At 36.9% G+C, this 22,849-nt stretch overlaps 1 long non-coding RNA gene across 1 annotated transcript in view; it reads left to right on the forward strand.

Annotated features, from left to right (window-relative positions):
- LOC144845296 (uncharacterized) overlaps positions 1 to 21,587 on the forward strand; it is a 190,422-nt gene extending 168,835 nt beyond the window's left edge. Inside the window, exons 2-3 of the long non-coding RNA XR_013612532.1 lie at positions 21,043 to 21,249; positions 21,454 to 21,587. This is a non-coding gene — a long non-coding RNA (uncharacterized LOC144845296). The remainder of the gene's footprint in view (positions 1 to 21,042; positions 21,250 to 21,453) is intronic.
- The last annotated feature ends 1,262 nt before the right edge of the window (positions 21,588 to 22,849 follow it).

Consider the following 22,849-nt stretch of genomic DNA (forward strand, 5'->3'; position numbering starts at 1 on the left):
AAAGTAACGAATTAAAATATAGTTATTAATTCCTATTATACACTTTTGCAGAGTCAGGTTGTTGAATGGTCTGGGTGGTAGTTGTCCGTCCGGGTGGTAGTTGTTCTAAAGGGATAGTTGTCTGGGTGGTAGTTGTCCAGGGGTTAGTTGTCCTACGGAGGTAGTTGTCCTAAAAGATTATTTACCCTCGGAGTATTGTACAGGTCCAGGAGGTAGTCGTCCTACGGAGAGTATTGTGTCAGAGGTAGTTGTCCGCGGGGTAATTACCCGGGGGGGGAGGGTAACTGTCCGGGAGGTAATTGTCAGGGGGTAATTGTTCCTAGGGGTAATTGTCCGGGGGTAATTGTCCAGGGGGTAGTTGTCCTAAGGGGGTTGTTGTCCTAAGGGGGTAGTTGTCCGGGGGTATTTGTCCGGAGGTAGTTGTCCTAAAGGGGTAGTTGTCCTAAGGGGGTAGTTGTCCAGGTGGTGGTTGTCCGGGAGTAGTTTTCCGGGGGTAAATGTCTAGGGGGTGAATATCCGGATACAAATGTGTATAGTAGCGCACAGTGCTAAACTAAATCCGATTTATTATCACAGTGGGCAAGTACTACCAAAATGGGTACAGTAGCGCACAGTGGTAAACTAATCATATTTATTTTCACTGTGCGCTAGTGCTAACGAAATGGGTATAGTAGCACACAGTGCTAAAATATATCCTGATTAATATCACTATGCGCTAGTGCTTTCAAAATGGGTATAGTAGCGCACAGTTGTAAACTAATCATATTTATTATAACTATGCGCTAGTGCTACCAAAATGGGTATAGTAGCGCACAGTGCTAAACTAATCATATTTATTTTCACTGTGCGCTAGTGCTACCAAAATGGGTACAGTAGCGCACAGTAGTAACCTTAATCCTATTTATTAACACTGTGCGCTAGTGCTACCAAATGGGTAAAGTAGCGCACAGTGCTAAACTATATCCTAATTAATATCACTATGCGCTAGTGCTTTCAAAATGGGTATAGTAGAGCACAGTGGTAAACTAATCATATTTATTATCACTATCTAGGGCTACCAAATGGGTATAGTAGCGCACAGTGCTAAAGTAAATCCTATTTATTAACACTATGCGCTAGTGCTACCAAATGGGTATAGTAGCGCACAGTTGTAAACAAATTATATTTATTATCACTTTGCGCTAGTACTTCCAAATGTGTATAGTAGCGCACAGTGCTAAACTAAATCTGACTTATTATCACTATGCGCTAGTGCAACCAAATGGGTATAGTAGCGCACAGTGGTAAACTAATCATATTTATTTTCACTGTGCGCCTGTGTTACTAAAATGAGTATAGTAGCGCAGAGTGCTAAACTATATCCTATGTATTAACACTGTGCGCTAGTGCTAACAAATGGGTATAGTAGCGCATAGTGCTAAACTAAATCCTATGTATTAACACTGTGCGCTAGTGCTACCAAATGTGTATAGTAGCGGACAGTGCTAAACTAATCATATATATTAACATCGTGCGCTAGTGCTAACAAATGGGTATAGTAGCGCACTGTGGTAAACTAAATCCTATTTATTAACACTGAGTGCTAGTGCTACCAAATGGGTATAGTAGCGCACAGTGGTCAACTATATCCTATTTATTAACACTGTGCGCTAGTGCTACCAAATGGGTATAGTAGCGCAAAGTGGTAAACAAATCATATGTATTATCACTGTGCGCTAGTGCTACCAAATGTGTATAGTAGCGCACAGTGCTAAACTAAATCCGATTTATTATCACAGTAGGCAAGTACTACCAAAATGGGTACAGTAGCGCACAGTGGTAAACTAATCATATTTATTTTCACTGTGCGCTAGTGCTAACAAAATGGGTATAGTAGCACACAGTGCTAAACTATATCTTGATTAATATCACTATGCGCTAGTGCTTTCAAAATAAGTATAGTAGCGCACAGTGGTAAACTAATCATATTTATTATAACTGTGCGCTAGTGCTACCAAAATGGGTATAGTAGCGCACAGTGCTAAACTAATCATATTTATTTTCACTGTGCGCTAATGCTACCAAAATGGGTACAGTAGCGCACAGTAGTAACCTTAATCCTATTTATTAACACTGTGCGCTAGTGCTACCAAATAGGTAAAGTAGCGCACAGTGCTAAACTATATCCTAATTAATATCACTATGCGCTAGTGCTTTCAAAATGGGTATAGTAGCGCATAGTGGTAAACTAATCATATTTATTATCACTATGCGCTAGTGCTACAAAATGGGTATAGTAGCGCACAGTGCTAAAGTAAATCCTATTTATTAACACTATGCGCTAGTGCTACAAAATGGGTATAGTAGCGCACAGTGCTAACGTAAATCCTATTTATTAACACTATGCGCTAGTGCTACCAAATGGGTATAGTAGCGCACAGTGGTAAACAAACCATATTTATTATCACTGTGCGCTAGTGCTACCAAATGTGTATAGTAGCGCACAGTGCTAAACTAAATCCGATTTATTATCACTATGCGCTAGTGCTTTCAAAATAAGTATAGTAGCGCACAGTGGTAAACTAATCATATTTATTTTCACTGTGCGCTAGTGCTAACGAAATGGGTATAGTAGCACACAGTGCTAAACTATATCCTGATTAATATCACTATGCGCTAGTGCTTTCAAAATGGGTATAGTAGCGCACAGTGGTAAACAAATCATATTTATTTTCACTGTGCGCTAGTGCTACCAAAATGGGTATAGTAGCGCACAGTGCTAAACTAATCATATTTATTTTCACTGTGCGCTAGTGCTACCAAAATGGGTACAGTAGCGCACAGTAGTAACCTTAATCCTATTTATTAACACTGTACGCTAGTGCTACCAAATGGGTAAAGTAGCGCACAGTGCTAAACTATATCCTAATTAATATCACTATGCGCTAGTGCTACCAAAATGGGTATAGTAGCGCACAGTGCTAAACTAATCATATTTATTTTCACTGTGCGCTAGTGCTACCAAAATAGGTACAGTAGCGCACAGTAGTAACCTTAATCCTATTTATTAACACTGTGCGCTAGTGCTACCAAATGGGTAAAGTAGCGCACAGTGCTAAACTATATCCTAATTAATATCACTATGCGCTAGTGCTTTCAAAATGGGTATAGTAGCGCATAGTGGTAAACTAATCATATTTATTATCACTATGCGCTAGTGCTACAAAATGGGTATAGTAGCGCACAGTGTTAAAGTAAATCCTATTTATTAACACTATGCGCTAGTGCTACCAAATGGGTATAGTAGCGCACAGTGGTAAACAAACCATATTTATTATCACTGTGCGCTAGTGCTACCAAATGTTTATAGTAGCGCACAGTGCTAAACTAAATCCGATTTATTATCACAGTAGGCAAGTACTACGAAAATGGGTACAGTAGCGCACAGTGGTAAACTAATCATATTTATTTTCACTGTGCGCTAGTGCTAACAAAATGGGTATAGTAGCACACAGTGCTAAACTATATCTTGATTAATATCACTATGCGCTAGTGCTTTCAAAATAAGTATAGTAGCGCACAGTGGTAAACTAATCATATTTATTATAACTGTGCGCTAGTGCTACCAAAATGGGTATAGTAACGCACAGTGCTAAACTAATCATATTTATTTTCACTGTGCGCTAATGCTACCAAAATGGGTACAGTAGCGCACAGTAGTAACCTTAATCCTATTTATTAACACTGTGCGCTAGTGCTACCAAATGGGTAAAGTAGCGCACAGTGCTAAACTATATCCTAATTAATATCACTATGCGCTAGTGCTACAAAATGGGTATAGTAGCGCACAGTGCTAAAGTAAATCCTATTTATTAACACTATGCGCTAGTGCTACCAAATGGGTATAGTAGCGCACAGTGGTAAACAAACCATATTTATTATCACTGTGCGCTAGTGCTACCAAATGTGTATAGTAGCGCACAGTGCTAAACTAAATCCGATTTATTATCACTATGCGCTAGTGCTTTCAAAATAAGTATAGTAGCGCACAGTGGTAAACTAATCATATTTATTTTCACTGTGCGCTAGTGCTAACGAAATGGGTATAGTAGCACACAGTGCTAAACTATATCCTGATTAATATCACTATGCGCTAGTGCTTTCAAAATGGGTATAGTAGCGCACAGTGGTAAACAAATCATATTTATTTTCACTGTGCGCTAGTGCTACCAAAATGGGTATAGTAGCGCACAGTGCTAAACTAATCATATTTATTTTCACTGTGCGCTAGTGCTACCAAAATGGGTACAGTAGCGCACAGTAGTAACCTTAATCCTATTTATTAACACTGTGCGCTAGTGCTACCAAATGGGTAAAGTAGCGCACAGTGCTAAACTATATCCTAATTAATATCACTATGCGCTAGTGCTACCAAAATGGGTATAGTAGCGCACAGTGCTAAACTAATCATATTTATTTTCACTGTGCGCTAGTGTTACCAAAATAGGTACAGTAGCGCACAGTAGTAACCTTAATCCTATTTATTAACACTGTGCGCTAGTGCTACCAAATGGGTAAAGTAGCGCACAGTGCTAAACTATATCCTAATTAATATCACTATGCGCTAGTGCTTTCAAAATGGGTATAGTAGCGCATAGTGGTAAACTAATCATATTTATTATCACTATGCGCTAGTGCTACAAAATGGGTATAGTAGCGCACAGTGTTAAAGTAAATCCTATTTATTAACACTATGCGCTAGTGCTACCAAATGGGTATAGTAGCGCACAGTGGTAAACAAACCATATTTATTATCACTGTGCGCTAGTGCTACCAAATGTTTATAGTAGCGCACAGTGCTAAACTAAATCCGATTTATTATCACAGTGGGCAAGTACTACCAAAATGGGTACAGTAGCGCACAGTGGTAAACTAATCATATTTATTTTCACTGTGCGCTAGTGCTAACAAAATGGGTATAGTAGCACACAGTGCTAAACTATATCTGGATTAATATCACTATGCGCTTGTGCTTTCAAAATAAGTATAGTAGCGCACAGTGGTAAACTAATCATATTTATTATAACTGTGCGCTAGTGCTACCAAAATGGGTATAGTAGCGCACAGTGCTAAACTAATCATATTTATTTTCACTGTGCGCTAGTTCTACCAAAATGGGTACAGTAGCGCACAGTAGTAACCTTAATCCTATTTATTAACACTGTGCGCTAGTGCTACCAAATGGGTAAAGTAGCGCACAGTGCTAAACTATATCCTAATTAATATCACTATGCGCTAGTGCTTTCAAAATGGGTATAGTAGCGCATAGTGGTAAACTAATCATATTTATTATCACTATGCGCTAGTGCTACAAAATGGGTATAGTAGCGCACAGTGCTAAAGTAAATCCTATTTATTAACACTATGCGCTAGTGCTACCAAATGGGTATAGTAGCGCACAGTGGTAAACAAACCATATTTATTATCACTGTGCGCTAGTGCTACCAAATGTGTATAGTAGCGCACAGTGCTAAACTAAATCCGATTTATTATCACTATGCGCTAGTGCTTTCAAAATAAGTATAGTAGCGCACAGTGGTAAACTAATCATATTTATTTTCACTGTGCGCTAGTGCTAACGAAATGGGTATAGTAGCACACAGTGCTAAACTATATCCTGATTAATATCACTATGCGCTAGTGCTTTCAAAATGGGTATAGTAGCGCACAGTGGTAAACAAATCATATTTATTTTCACTGTGCGCTAGTGCTACCAAAATGGGTATAGTAGCGCACAGTGCTAAACTAATCATATTTATTTTCACTGTGCGCTAGTGCTACCAAAATGGGTACAGTAGCGCACAGTAGTAACCTTAATTCTATTTATTAACACTGTGCGCTAGTGCTACCAAATGGGTAAAGTAGCGCACAGTGCTAAACTATATCCTAATTAATATCACTATGCGCTAGTGCTTTCAAAATGGGTATAGTAGCGCATAGTGGTAAACTAATCATATTTATTATCACTATGCGCTAGTGCTACAAAATGGGTATAGTAGCGCACAGTGCTAAAGTAAATCCTATTTATTAACACTATGCGCTAGTGCTACAAAATGGGTATAGTAGCGCACAGTGCTAACGTAAATCCTATTTATTAACACTATGCGCTTGTGCTACCAAATGGGTATAGTAGCGCACAGTGGTAAACAAACCATATTTATTATCACTGTGCGCTAGTGCTACCAAATGTGTATAGTAGCGCACAGTGCTAAACTAAATCCGATTTATTATCACAGTGGGCAAGTACTACCAAAATGGGTACAGTAGCGCACAGTGGTAAACTAATCATATTTATTTTCACTGTGCGCTAGTGCTAACGAAATGGGTATAGTAGCACACAGTGCTAAACTATATCCTGATTAATATCACTATGCGCTAGTGCTTTCAAAATGGGTATAGTAGCGCACAGTGGTAAACAAATCATATTTATTTTCACTGTGCGCTAGTGCTACCAAAATGGGTACAGTAGCGCACAGTAGTAACCTTAATCCTATTTATTAACACTGTGCGCTAGTGCTACCAAATAGGTAAAGTAGCGCACAGTGCTAAACTATATCGTAATTAATATCACTATGCGCTAGTGCTTTCAAAATGGGTATAGTAGCGCACAGTGGTAAACTAATCATATTTATTATCACTATGCGCTAGGGCTACCAAATGGGTATAGTAGCGCACAGTGCTAAAGTAAATCCTATTTATTAACACTATGCGCTAGTGCTACCAAATGGGTATAGTAGCGCACAGTGGTAAAAAAATCATATTTATTATCACTGTGCGCAAGTACTACTAAATGGGTATAGTAGCGCACAGTGCTAAACTAAATCCTATTTATTAACACTGTGCGCTAGTGCTACCAAAATGGATATAGTAGCGCACAGTGGTAAACTAAATCCTATTTATTAACACAGCGCGCTAGTGCTACCAAAAAGGTATAGTAGCGCACAGTGCTAAACTAAATCCTATCTATTAACATTGTGCGCTAGTGCTACCAAATGAGTATAGTGGCGCACAGTGGTAAACAAATAATATTTATTATCACTGTGCGCTAGTGCTACCACTATACTACTATAACTAATAGCAAAACAAATAATACTCTAAAAATAAACTACAAATCTTATCTAATATCAAAATATAAAGTAAATTAATTATTTTGATCATATTAATAACTTATAATTAAATTTAATTAGGCAACTCATTTAAATTCAGTTTGTCCTTCCTGTCGTCCTTGTCGTGTTTGTATCGTCGTACATGTCCGTCCCTGTCTGTCAGTAGCGTACCTTCACTTTGCTTATTATTATTATTTTTAACTTTTTTATTCTTTCTGGTGGATCCAGGCTTAAAGCCCCTTGGGGTTTAAATGGTATTCTCCAGGCATAATGCAACTATTATTTACTTAATTTCCAACCACTTGTATCTTTTATATTTTGTATATGTTTACATTATGTGAATAAATTTGAACTTGAACTTGAACCAAATGGTTATAGTAGCGCATAGTGCTAAACTAAATCCTATTTATTAACACTGTGCGTTAGTGCTACCAAATGGGTATAGTAGCGCACAGTGCTAAACTAAATCCTATCTATTAACATTGTGCGCTAGTGCTACCAAATGAGTATAGTGGCGCACAGTGGTAAACAAATAATATTTATTATCACTGTGCGCTAGTGCTACCAAATGGTTATAGTAGCGCATAGTGCTAAACTAAATCCTATTTATTAACACTGTGCGTTAGTGCTACCAAATGGGTATAGTAGCGCACAGCACTAAACTAATCATATTTATTATAACTGTGCGCTAGTGCTACCAAAATAGGTATATTAGCGCACAGTGCTAAACTAATCATATTTATTTTCACTGTGCGCTAGTGCTACCAAAATGGGTACAGTAGCGCACAGTAGTAGCCTTAATCCTATTTATTAACACTGTGCGCTAGTGCTACCAAATGGGTAAAGTAGCGCACAGTGCTAAACTATATCCTAATTATTATCACTATGCGCTAGTGCTTTCAAAATGGGTATAGTAGCGCACAGTTGTAAACTAATCATATTTGTTATCACTATGCGCTAGTGCTACAAAATGGGTATAGTAGCGCACAGTGCTAAAGTAAATCCTATTTATTAACACTATGCGCTAGTGCTACCAAATGGGTATAGTAGCGAACAGTGGTAAACAAAACATATTTATTATCACTGTACGCTAGTGCTACCAAATGTGTATAGTAGCGCACAGTGCTAAACTAAATCCGATTTATTATTACAGTGGGCAAGTACTACCAAAATGGGTACAGTAGCGCACAGTGGTAAACTAATCATATTTATTTTCACTGTGCGCTAGTGCTAACGAAATGGGTATAGTAGCACACAGTGCTAAACTATATCCTGATTAATATCACTATGCGCTAGTGCTTTCAAAATGGGTATAGTAGCGCACAGTGGTAAACTAATCATATTTATTATAACTATGCGCTTGTGCTACCAAAATGGGTATAGTAGCGCACAGTGCTAAACTAATCATATTTATTTTCACTGTGCGCTAGTGCTACCAAAATGGGTACAGTAGCGCACAGTAGTAACCTTAATCCTATTTATTAACACTGTGCGCTAGTGCTACCAAATGGGTAAAGTAGCGCACAGTTCTAAACTATATCCTAATTAATATCACTATGCGCTAGTGCTTTCAAAATGGGTATAGTAGCGCACAGTGGTAAACTAATCATATTTATTATCACTATGCGCTAGGGCTACTAAATGGGTATAGTAGCGCACAGTGCTAAAGTAAATCCTATTTATTAACACTAAGCGCTAGTGCTACCAAATGGGTATAGTAGCGCACAGTGGTAAACAAATCATATTTATTATAACTGTGCGCGAGTACTACTAAATGGGTATAGTAGCGCACAGTGTTAAACTAAATCCTATTTATTAACACTGTGCGCTAGTGCTACCAAATGGATATAGTAGCGCACAGTGGTAAACTAAATCCTATTGATTAACACAGCGCGCTAGTGCTACCAAAAGGGTATAGTAGCGCACAGTGCTAAACTAAATCCTATCTATTAACATTGTGCGCTAGTGCTACCAAATGAGTACAGTGGCGCACAGTGGTAAACAAATCATATTTATTATCACTGTGCGCTAGTGCTACCAAATGGGTATAGTAGCGCATAGTGCTAAACTAAAGCCTATTTATTAACACTGTGCGTTAGTGCTACCAAATGGGTATAGTAGCGCACAGTACTAAACTAATCATACTTATTTTCACTGTGCACTAGTTTTACCAAAATGGGTATAGTAGCGCACAGTGCTAAAGTAAATCTCATTTATTAACACTGTGTGCTTGTGCTACAAAATGGGTATAGTAACGCATAGTGCTAGACTAAATACTATGTATTAACACTGTGCCCTAGTGCTACCAAATGTGTATAGTAGCGCACAGTGGTAAACTAATCATATTTATTATCACTATGCGCTAGTGCTACCAAAATGGATATAGTAGCGCACAGTGGTAAACTAATCATATTTATTATCACTATGCGCTAGTGCTTTCAAAATGGGTATAGTAGCGCACAGTTGTAAACTAATCATATTTGTTATCACTATGCGCTAGTACTACAAAATGGGTATAGTAGCGCACAGTGCTAAAGTAAATCCTATTTATTAACACTATGCGCTAGTGCTACCAAATGGGTATAGTAGCGCACAGTGGTAAACAAACCATATTTATTATCACTGTGCGCTAGTGCTACCAAATGTGTATAGTAGCGCACAGTACTAAACTAATCATACTTATTTTCACTTTGCACTAGTGCTACCAAAATGGGTATAGTAGCGCACAGTGCTAAAGTAAATCTTATTTATTAACACTGTGTGCTTGTGCTACAAAATGGGTATAGTAACGCATAGTTCTAGACTAAATCCTATGTATTAACACTGTGCGCTAGTGCTACCAAATGTGTATAGTAGCGCACAGTGGTAAACTAATCATATTTATTATCACTATGCGCTAGTGCTACCAAAATGGATATAGTAGCGCACAGTGGTAAACTAATCATATTTATTATCACTATGCGCTAGGGCTACCAAATGGGTATAGTAGCGCACAGTGCTAAAGTAAATCCTATTTATTAACACTATGCGCTAGTGGTACCAAAATGGATATAGTAGCGCATAGTGGTAAACAAATCATATTTATTATCACTGTGCGCTAGTGCTACCAAATGGGTATAGTAGCACATAGTGCTAAACTAAATCCTATTTATTAACACTGTGCGTTAGTGCTACCAAATGGGTATAGTAGAGCACAGTACTAAACTATTCATACTTATGTTCACTGTGCACTAGTGCTACCAAAATGGGTATAGTAGCGCACAGTGCTAAAGTAAATCTTATTTATTAACACTGTGTGCTTGTGCTACAAAATGGGTATAGTAACGCATAGTGCTAGACTAAATCCTATGTATTAACACTGTGCGCTAGTGCTAACAAATGGGTATAGTAGCGCACAGTGGTCAACTATATCCTATTTATTAACATTGTGCGCTAGTGCTACCAAATGGGTATAGTAGCGCACAGTGGTAAACAAATCATATTTATTATCACTGTGCGCTATTGCTACCAAATGTGTATAGTAGCGCATAGTGCTAAACTAAATCCTATTTATTAACACTGTGCGTTAGTGCTACCAAATGGGTATAGTAGCGCACAGTACTAAACTAATCATATTTATTTTCACTGTGCACTAGTGCTACAAAAATGGGTATAGTAGCGCACAGTGCTAAAGTAAATCTTATTTATTAATACTGTGTGCTTGTGCTACAAAATGGGTATATTAACGCATAGTGCTAAACTAAATCCTATGTATTAACACTATCGCTAGTGCTACCAAATGTGTATAGTAGCGGACAGTGCTAAACGAATCATATATATTAACATCGTGCGCTAGTGCTAACAAATGGGTTTAGTAGCGCACTGTGGTAAACTAAGTCCTATTTATTAACACTGAGCGCTAGTGCTACCAAATGGGTATAGAAGCGCACAGTGGTCAACTATATCCTATTTAATAACACTGTGCGCTAGTGCTACCAAATGGGTATAGTAGCGCACAGTGGTAAACAAACCATATTTATTATCACTGTGTGCTAGTGCTACCAAATGTGTATAGTAGCGCACAGTGCTAAACTAAATCCGATTTATTATCACAGTGGGCAAGTACTACCAAAATGGGTACAGTAGCGCACAGTGGTAAACTAATCATATTTATTTTCACTGTGCGCTAGTTCTAACGAAATGGGTATAGTAGCACACAGTGCTAAACTATATCCTGATTAATATCACTATGCGCTAGTGCTTTCAAAATGGGTATAGTAGCGCACAGTGGTAAACTAATCATATTTATTATAACTATGCGCTAGTGCTACCAAAATGGGTATAGTAGCGCACAGTGCTAAACTAATCATATTTATTTTCACTGTGCGCTAGTGCTACCAAAATGGGTACAGTAGCGCACAGTAGTAACCTTAATCCTATTTATTAACACTGTGCGCTAGTGCTACAAAATGGGTAAAGTAGCGCACAGTGCTAAACTATATCCTAATTAATATCACTATGCGCTAGTGCTACCAAAATGGATATAGTAGCGCACAATGGTAAACTAATCATATTTATTATCACTATGCGCTAGGGCTACCAAATGGGTATAGTAACGCATAGTGCTAGACTAAATCCTATGTATTACACTGTGCGCTAGTGCTACCAAATGTGTATAGTAGCGCACAGTGGTAAACTAATCATATTTGTTATCACTATGCGCTAGTGCTACCAAAATGGATATAGTAGCGCACAATGGTAAACTAATCATATTTATTATCACTATGCGCTAGGGCTACCAAATGGGTATAGTAGCGCACAGTGCTAAAGTAAATCCTATTTATTAACACTATGCGCTAGTGCTACCAAAATGGATATAGTAGCGCATAGTGGTAAACTAAATCCTATTTAATAACACAGCGCGATAGTGTTACCAAAAGGGTATAGTAGCGTACAGTGCTAAACTAAGTCCTATCTATTAACATTGTGCGCTAGTGCTACCAAATGAGTATAGTGGCGCACAGTGGTAAACAAATCATATTTATTATCACTGTGCGCTAGTGCTACCAAATGGGTATAGTAGCGCACAGTGGTAAACAAATCATAATTTATTATCACTGTGCGCGAGTACTACTAAATGGGTATAGTAGCGCACAGTGGTAAACAAATCATATTTGTTATCACTATGCGCTAGTGCTACAAAATGGGTATAGTAGCGCACAGTGCTAAAGTAAATCCTATTTATTAACACTATGCGCTAGTGCTACCAAATGGGTATAGTAGCGCACAGTGGTAAACAAACCATATTTATTAACACCTAGTGCTTGTGCTACAAAATGGGTATATTAACCCATAGTGCTAAACTAAATCCTATGTATTAACACTGTGCGCTAGTGCTACCAAATGTGTATAGTAGCGGACAGTGCTAAACTAATCATATATATTAACATCGTGCGCTAGTGCTAACAAATGGGTTTAGTAGCGCACGGTGTTAAACTAAATCCTATTTATTAACACTGAGCGCTACCAAAATGGGTACAGTAGCGCACAGTAGTAACCTTAATCCTATTGATTAACACTGTGCGCTAGTGCTACAAAATGGGTAAAGTAGCGCACAGTGCTAAACTATATCCTAATTAATATCACTATGCGCTAGTGCTTTCAAAATGGGTATAGTAGCGCACAGTGGTAAACTAATCATATTTATTATCACTATGCGCTAGGGCTACCAAATGGGTATAGTAGCGCACAGTGCTAAAGTAAATCCTATTTATTAACACTATGCGCTAGTGCTACCAAATGGGTATAGAAGCGCACAGTGGTAAACAAATCATATTATTATCACTGTGCGCGAGTACTACTAAATGGGTATAGTAGCGCACAGTGGTAAACTAAATCCTATTTATTAACACTGTGCGCTAGTGCTACCAAAATGGATATAGTAGCGCACAGTGGTAAACTAAATCCTATTTATTAACACAGCGCGCTAGTGCTACCAAAATGGTATAGTAGCGCACAGTGCTAAACTAAATCCTATCTATTAACATTGTGCGCTAGTGCTACCAAATGAGTAGAGTGGCGCACAGTGGTAAACAAATCATATTTATTATCACTGTGTGCTAGTGCTACCAACTGGTTATAGTAGCGCATAGTGCTAAACTAAATCCTATTTATTAACACTGTGCGTTAGTGCTACCAAATGGGTATAGTAGCGCGCAGTACTAAACTAATCATATTTATTATAACTGTGCGCTAGTGCTACCAAAATGGGTATAGTAGCGCACAGTGCTAAACTAATCATATTTATTTTCACTGTGCGCTAGTGCTACCAAAATGGGTACAGTAGCGCACAGTAGTAACCTTAATCCTATTTATTAACACTGTGCGCTAGTGCTACCAAATGGGTAAAGTAGCGCACAGTGCTAAACTATATCCTAATTAATATCACTATGCGCTAGTGCTTTCAAAATGGGTATAGTAGCGTACAGTGGTAAACTAATCATATTTATTATCACTATGCGCTAGTGCTACCAAAATGGTTATAGTAGCGCACAGTGCTAAAGTAAATCCTATTTATTAACACTATGCGCTAGAGCTACCAAATGGGTATAGTAGCGCACAGTGGTAAACAAACCATATTTATTATCACTGTGCGCTAGTGCTACCAAATGTGTATAGTAGCGCACAGTGCTAAACTAAATCCGATTTATTATCACAGTGGGCAAGTACTACCAAAATGGGTACAGTAGCGCACAGTGGTAAACTAATCATATTTATTTTCACTGTGCGCTAGTGCTAACGAAATGGGTAAAGTAGCGCACAGTGCTAAACTATATCCTAATTAATATCACTATGCGCTAGTGCTTTCAAAATGGGTATAGTAGCGCACAGTGGTAAACTAATCATATTTATTATCACTATGCGCTAGGGCTACCAAATGGGTATAGTAGCGCACAGTGCTAAAGTAATGCCTATTTATTAACACTATGCGCTAGTGCTACCAAATGGGTATAGTAGCGCACAGAGTGGTAAACAAATCATATTATTATCACTGTGCGCGAGTACTACTAAATGGGTATAGTAGCGCACAGTGGTAAACTAAATCCTATTTATTAACACTGTGCGCTAGTGCTACCAAAATGGATATAGTAGCGCACAGTGGTAAACTAAATCATATTTATTAACACAGCGCGCTAGTGCTACCAAAAGGGTATAGTAGCGCACAGTGCTAAACTAAATCCTATCTATTAACATTGTGCGCTAGTGCTACCAAATGAGTAGAGTGGCGCACAGTGGTAAACAAATCATATTTATTATCACTGTGTGCTAGTGCTACCAACTGGTTATAGTAGCGCATAGTGCTAAACTAAATCCTATTTATTAACACTATGCGCTAGTGCTACCAAATGGGTATAGTAGCGCACAGAGTGGTAAACAAATCATATTATTATCACTGTGCGCAAGTACTACTAAATGGATATAGTAGCGCACAGTGGTAAACAAACCATATTTATTATCACTGTGCGCTAGTGCTACCAAATGTGTATAGTAGCACACAGTGCTAAACTAAATCCGATTTATTATCACAGTGGGCAAGTACTACCAAAATGGGTACAGTAGCGCACAGTGGTAATATAATCATATTTATTTTCACTGTGCGCTAGTGCTAACGAAATGGGTATAGTAGCACACAGTGCTAAACTATATCCTGATTAATATCACTATGCGCTAGTGCTTTCAAAATGGGTATAGTAGCGCACAGTGGTAAACTAATCATATTTATTATAATTGTGCGCTAGTGCTACCAAAATGGGTATAGTAGCGCACAGTGCTAAACTAATCATATTTATTTTCACTGTGCGCTAGTGCTACCAAAATGGGTACAGTAGCGCACAGTAGTAACCTTAATCCTATTTATTAACACTGTGCGCTAGTGCTACCAAATGGGTAAAGTAGCGCACAGTGCTAAACTATATCCTAATTAATATCACTATGCGCTAGTGCTTTCAAAATGGGTATAGTAGCGCATAGAGGTAAACTAATCATATTTATTATCACTATGCGCTAGTGCTACAAAATGGGTATAGTAGCGCACAGTGCTAAAGTAAATCCTATTTATTAACACTATGCGCTAGTGCTACCAAATGGGTATAGTAGCGCACAGTGGTAAACAAACCATATTTATTATCACTGTGCGCTAGTGCTACCAAATGTGTATAGTAGCGCACAGTGCTAAACTAAATCCGATTTATTATCACAGTGGGCAAGTACTATCAAAATGGGTACAGTAGCGCACAGTAGTAACCTTAATCCTATTTATTAACACTGTGCGCTAGTGCTACCAAATGGGTAAAGTAGCGCACAGTGCTAAACTATATCCTAATTAATATCACTATGCGCTAGTGCTTTCAAAATGGGTATAGTAGCGCACAGTGGTAAACTAATCATATTTATTATCACTATGCGCTAGGGCTACCAAATGGGTATAGTAGCGCACAGTGCTAAAGTAAATCCTATTTATTAACACTATGCGCTAGTGCTACCAAATGGGTATAGTAGCGCACAGTGGTAAACAAATCATATTATTATCACTGTGCGCGAGTACTACTAAATGGGTATAGTAGCGCACAGTGGTAAACTAAATCCTATTTATTAACACTGTGCGCTAGTGCTACCAAAATGGTTATAGTAGCGCACAGTGGTAAACTAAATCCTATTTATTAACACAGCGTGCTAGTGCTACCAAAATGGTATAGTAGCGCACAGTGCTAAACTAAATCCTATCTATTAACATTGTGCGCTAGTGCTACCAAATGAGTAGAGTGGCGCACAGTGGTAAACAAATCATATTTATTATCACTGTGTGCTAGTGCTACCAACTGGTTATAGTAGCGCATAGTGCTAAACTAAATCCTATTTATTAACACTGTGCGTTAGTGCTACCAAATGGGTATAGTAGCGCGCAGTACTAAACTAATCATATTTATTATAACTGTGCGCTAGTGCTACCAAAATGGGTATAGTAGCGCACAGTGCTAAACTAATCATATTTATTTTCACTGTACGCTAGTGCTACCAAAATGGGTACAGTAGCGCACAGTAGTAACCTTAATCCTATTTATTAACACTGTGCGCTAGTGCTACCAAATGGGTAAAGTAGCGCACAGTGCTAAACTATATCCTAATTAATATCACTATGCGCTAGTGCTTTCAAAATGGGTATAGTAGCGTACAGTGGTAAACTAATCATATTTATTATCACTATGCGCTAGTGCTACAAAATGGGTATAGTAGCGCACAGTGCTAAAGTAAATCCTATCTATTAACACTATGCGCTAGAGCTACCAAATGGGTATAGTAGCGCACAGTGGTAAACAAACCATATTTATTATCACTGTGCGCTAGTGCTACCAAATGTGTATAGTAGCGCACAGTGCTAAACTAAATCCGGTTTATTATCACAGTGGGCAAGTACTACCAAAATGGGTACAGTAGCGCACAGTGGTAAACTAATCATATTTATTTTCACTGTGCGCTAGTGCTAACGAAATGGGTAAAGTAGCGCACAGTGCTAAACTATATCCTAATTAATATCACTATGCGCTAGTGCTTTCAAAATGGGTATAGTAGCGCACAGTGGTAAACTAATCATATTTATTATCACTATGCGCTAGGGCTACCAAATGGGTATAGTAGCGCACAGTGCTAAAGTAAATCCTATTTATTAACACTATGCGCTAGTGCTACCAAATGGGTATAGTAGCGCACAGAGTGGTAAACAAATCATATTATTATCACTGTGCGCGAGTACTACTAAATGGGTATAGTAGCGCACAGTGGTAAACTAAATCCTATTTATTAACACTGTGCGCTAGTGCTACCAAAATGGATATAGTAGCGCACAGTGGTAAACTAAATCCTATTTATTAACACAGCGCGCTAGTGCTACCAAAAGGGTATAGTAGCGCACAGTGCTAAACTAAATCCTATCTATTAACATTGTGCGCTAGTGCTACCAAATGAGTAGAGTGGCGCACAGTGGTAAACAAATCATATTTATTATCACTGTGTGCTAGTGCTACCAACTGGTTATAGTAGCGCATAGTGCTAAACTAAATCCTATTTATTAACACTGTGCGTTAGTGCTACCAAATGGGTATAGTAGCGCACAGTACTAAACTAATCATATTTATTATAACTGTGCGCTAGTGCTACCAAAATGGGTATAGTAGCGCACAGTGCTAAACTAATCATATTTATTTTCACTGTGCGCTAGTGCTACCAAAATGGGTACAGTAGCGCACAGTAGTAACCTTAATCCTATTTATTAACACTGTGCGCTAGTGCTACCAAATGGGTAAAGTAGCGCACAGTGCTAAACTATATCCTAATTAATATCACTATGCGCTAGTGCTTTCAAAATGGGTTAGTTTAGTACTGTGCGCTACTATACCCATTTGGTAGCACTAACGCACAGTGTTAATAAATAGGATTTAGTTTAGCACTATGCGCTACTATAACCAGTTGGTAGCACTAGCACACAGTGATAATAAATATGATTTGTTTACCACTGTGCGCCACTCTTCTCATTTGGTAGCACTAGCGCACAATGTTAATAGATAGGATTTAGTTTAGCACTGTGCGCTACTATACCCTTTTGGTAGCACTAGCGCGCTGTGTTAATAAATAGGAGTTGACCACTGTGCGCTACTATACCCATTTGTTAGCACTAGCGCACGATGTTAATATATATGCTTAGTTTAGCACTGTCCGCTACAATATCCATTTTGGTAGCACTAGCGCACAGTGTTAATAAATAGGATTTAGTTTAGCACTGTGCGCTACTATACCCATTTAGTAGTACTTGCGCACAGTGATAATAAATATGATTTGATTACCACTGTGCGCTACTATACCCATTTGGTAGCACTAGCGCATAGTGTTAATAAATAGGATTTACTTTAGCACTGTGCGCTACTATACCCATTTGGTAGCCCTAGCGCATAGTGATAATAAATATGATTAGTTTACCACTGTGCTCTACTATACCCATTTTGAAAGTACTAGCGCATAGTGATATTAATTAGGATATAGTTTAGCACTGTGCGCTACTTTACCCATTTGGTAGCACTAGCGCACAGTGTTAATAAATAGGATTAAGGTTACTACTGTGCGCTACTGTACCCATTTTGGTAGCACTAGCGCACAGTGAAAATAAATATGATTAGTTTAGCACTGTGCGCTACTATACCCATTTTGGTAGCACTAGCGCATAGTTATAATAAATATGATTAGTTTACCACTGTGCGCTACTATATCCATTTTGAAAGCACTAGCGCATAGTGATATTAATCAGGATATAGTTTAGCACTGTGTGCTACTATACCCATTTCGTTAGCACTAGCGCACAGTGAAAATAAATATGATTAGTTTACCACTGTGCGCTACTGTACCCATTTTGGTAGTATTGCCCACTGTGATAATAAATCGGATTTAGTTTAGCACTGTGCGCTACTATACACATTTGGTAGCACTAGCGCACAGTGATAATAGCGCACAGTGCTAAACTAATCATATTTATTTTCACTGTGCGCTAGTGCTACCAAAATGGGTACAGTAGCGCACAGTAGTAACCTTAATCCTATTTATTAACACTGTGCGCTAGTGCTACTAAATGGGTATAGTAGCGCACAGTGCTAAACTATATCCTAATTAATATCACTATGCGCTAGTGCTTTCAAAATGGGTATAGTAGCGCACAGTAGTAAAATAATCATATTTATTATCACTATGCGCTAGGGCTACCAAATGTGTATAGTAGCGCACAGTGCTAAAGTAAATCCTATTTATTAACACTATGCGCTAGTGCTACCAATGGGTATAGTAGCGCACAGTTGTAAACAAATCATATTTATTATCACTGTGCGCAAGTACTACTAAATGGGTATAGTAGCGCACAGTGGTAAACTAATCATATTTATTATCACTTTGCGCTAGGGCTACCAAATGGGTATGCGCACAGTGCTAAAGTAAATCTTATTTATTAACACTATGCGCTAGTGCTGCCAAAATAGATATAGTAGCGCACAGTGGTAAACTAATCCTATTTATTAACACAGCGCGCTAGTGCTACCAAAAGGGTATAGTAGCGCACAGTGCTAAACTAAATCCTATCTATTAACATTGTGCGCTAGTGCTACCAAATGAGTGTAGTGGCGCACAGTGGTAAACAAATCATATTTATTATCACTGTGCGCTAGTGCTACCAAATGGGTATAGTAGCGCATAGTGCTAAACTAAATCCTATTTATTAACACTGTGCGTTAGTGCTACCAAATGGGTATAGTAGCGCACAGTACTAAACTTATCATATTTATTTTCACTGTGCACTAGTGCTACTAAAATGGGTATAGTAGCGCACAGTGCTAAAGTAAATCTTATTTATTAACACTGTGTGCTAGTGCTACAAAATGGGTATAGTAACGCATAGTGCTAGACTAGAATGGCCGTGAAGTGGTGGTCAACATATCCTGCCAAGACGACATTAAGAAACTCTAAGTTTTTTTCGTTGTTTGTTTTTTTCTCATTAATACACGTATATAAAGTGATGTAATGTATTATTCCATTAATAATCATTGTTTATATTTATCATACTTTTGTATTTTTTGATATTATTGGAGATTATTTATCTACTTCATTTGATATTATAAAATGAATTCTATGTTTGTATTTTCATATACGAATGAATGTCAGCTTTCGAAAATAATCAATTATGCAAGTAATCGAATTATAAATAATGCATTAATACATATTTACAGTATAACAACAACAGAAAAAAAAAATTGTTACTGATATTTATATTGTTAATTAATCCAAATTTTATAAATTTAAACTTAAATAATCAACTCAATTATTATTGGTACAATTTTACCCAACAGCACCATAACATACTGCTGTATAACCTATTTCATGTGATATAATGTGTATATATGTATATATAAGAGAAAAGTTGCTATTCTCAAATGTTGTTTTTCAAAGTTACTCACTTCTTAATGTTGATAGTTGATAGACTTGTGAGTAATGTCATGTACTGTAATTCAAGCTCTAAGCTTTTAGTTCTTTTTGTATTTTTTGATATTATTGGAGATTATTTATCTACTTCATTTGATATTATAAAATGAATTCTATGTTTGTATTTTCATATACGAATGAATGTCAGCTTTCGAAAATAATCAATTATGCAAGTAATCGAATTATAAAAAATGCATTAATACATATTTACAGTATAACAACAACAGAAAAAAAAAATTGTTACTGATATTTATATTGTTAATTAATCCAAATTTTATAAATTTAAACTTAAATAATCAACTCAATTATTATTGGTACAATTTTACCCAACAGCACCATAACATACTGCTGTATAACCTATTTCATGTGATATAATGTGTATATATGTATATATAAGAGAAAAGTTGCTATTCTCAAATGTTGTTTTTCAAAGTTACTCACTTCTTAATGTTGATAGTTGATAGACTTGTGAGTAATGTCATGTACTGTAATTCAAGCTCTAAGCTTTTAGTTCTTTATTATTCAAATCTAACTATTTTTATTTGTTTGTTAATAATATGGAAGCACAAAACCAAAATAATAACCATGACCCACTCTCTAATTTAGTTTTTAACCCCTCTACACACAGTAGACAATTCGACGATATAGACCCAGATAATTTTTTTAATGACATAAATATCTCAAATTATTACCTGCCAAATGAATTTAACACTCAGTTTAATGACAAAACCCAATTTAACTTTTCTTGTGTCCATTTTAATGCCAGAAGCCTGCAAAAAAAATTTTGATTCTATCTATTATTGCATTCAATCTTTAAACTTTAATTTCAATATTATTTCAATTACAGAAACATGGATGGATCACCCAAGCCCACTTATTCAGATACCCAACTATACATTTCTTTGCAATCCTCGTTCATATAAATGTGGAGGAACTGGAATTTTTGTAAATGATAATACACGCTATTCAACCAGAGATGATTTAACTTCTACTCAATACTTCTGTGAATCACAATTTATTGAAGTGCATACAGACAAAGAATCTATTCTAATAGGTACTATATATAGACCTCACGAAAATAATATGCCTTTTTTTACTGAACAACTTGAACTTCTTTTAAAACAAATATCTAGAGAGAAAAAAAGGTATTTCTTTTAGGTGATTTTAATGTCGATATTTTAAAATTTGATTCAAATAATAATGTAAATGATTTTGTCCATTGTCTATTTAACAATTTTTTTTATCCTGTTATCCACAGACCCACAAGAATAACTCCCAGTTCTGCCACTCTTCTAGATAACATTTTTTCAAACAGTCTAGACTCTTCAATGAGAGGCATTGTCATTAGTGACGCAACTGATCACCTTCCCGTTTTCACTGTGAACATTACTAATTCAAGTAAGTCTACAGACAAAGAGAAGCGTAAATTTAGAAAATTTAATGAAAATAATATTCATCATTTTCGAAATGATCTGTCAATAACATCGTGGAATGATGTCTTAGATAAATTAGACCCTGACGAAGCGTATGATACTTTTTTCGTAAAGTACAAAGCCCTATATGATAGGAACTTCCCTTTGTTAGATCCACCTAAAACTAAAAAGAAATTAAAACCTTGGATGACCTACGGGCTTTTAACCTCCATCTCATACAAACAAAAACTTTATCTCAAGAGCATTCGGCACCCTTCCAACGCTAATATATTGACATACAAAAAGTATCGTAATAAGTTAAATAATCTTCTAAAAAGTGTTAAAGTGGATTATTATAAAAACTTTTTTAATGAAAACAAATCCAATATTAAAGCTACTTGGCGTACTATAAACTCTATACTTAAACCATCAAACAACACAATTCCTAACATTGAGATAATGAGTAATGGAAATCTAACAAAAGACCCGAAAATGGTGTCTAACTTATTAAATAACCATTTCACCAATATAGGGCCTGAATTAGCAAAAAAAATCGACACTAGTTCTATCAATAGTTTCCGTCACTATCTTAGTCCTCCTACTCCAAATTCCCTTTTTTTATCTCCAGTTTCGGAACATGAGGTTCTTAAAATTGTCAACTCTTTCAAAAACAACAAGGCTGCTGGAATTGACGATATATGTGGCAATGTTGTTAAAAAATCAATAGACCTTATTCTTTCTCCACTTACTCATATTTGCAACTTATCTTTATCCACAGGATCTTTCCCTAAAAGCATGAAAACTGCAAAGGTCACTCCTATATACAAAAAAGGTAACAAATCTGATCCCAACAATTATCGACCAATTTCTGTTCTTACTTTCTTTTCAAAAATTCTTGAAAAACTTATCTATGACCGTACGTATGATTTCATTAACCGACACAACATTCTCTACAATAAACAATATGGTTTCAGACAAAACTATTCCACTTCTTTTGCTTTAATTGATCTTACCAACAACATTGTGGATGCTATTCATAATAAGTTGTTTTCGTCTGGCCTGTTCATAGATCTGTCTAAGGCATTCGATACCATTGATCACACTATTTTACTGTCAAAACTCTTTAACTATGGTATCCGTGGCATTACTCTTGACCTTTTTAAAGATTATCTGTCTAATCGACTTCAATGCACCTATATCAACAATGTTTTTTCCGATTTCAAACCTATTGTTTGTTGTGTT

Source organism: Antedon bifida, chromosome 6, assembly GCF_963402885.1.
Source record: "Antedon bifida chromosome 6, ecAntBifi1.1, whole genome shotgun sequence".
NCBI classification, from domain to species: Eukaryota; Metazoa; Echinodermata; class Crinoidea; order Comatulida; family Antedonidae; genus Antedon; species Antedon bifida.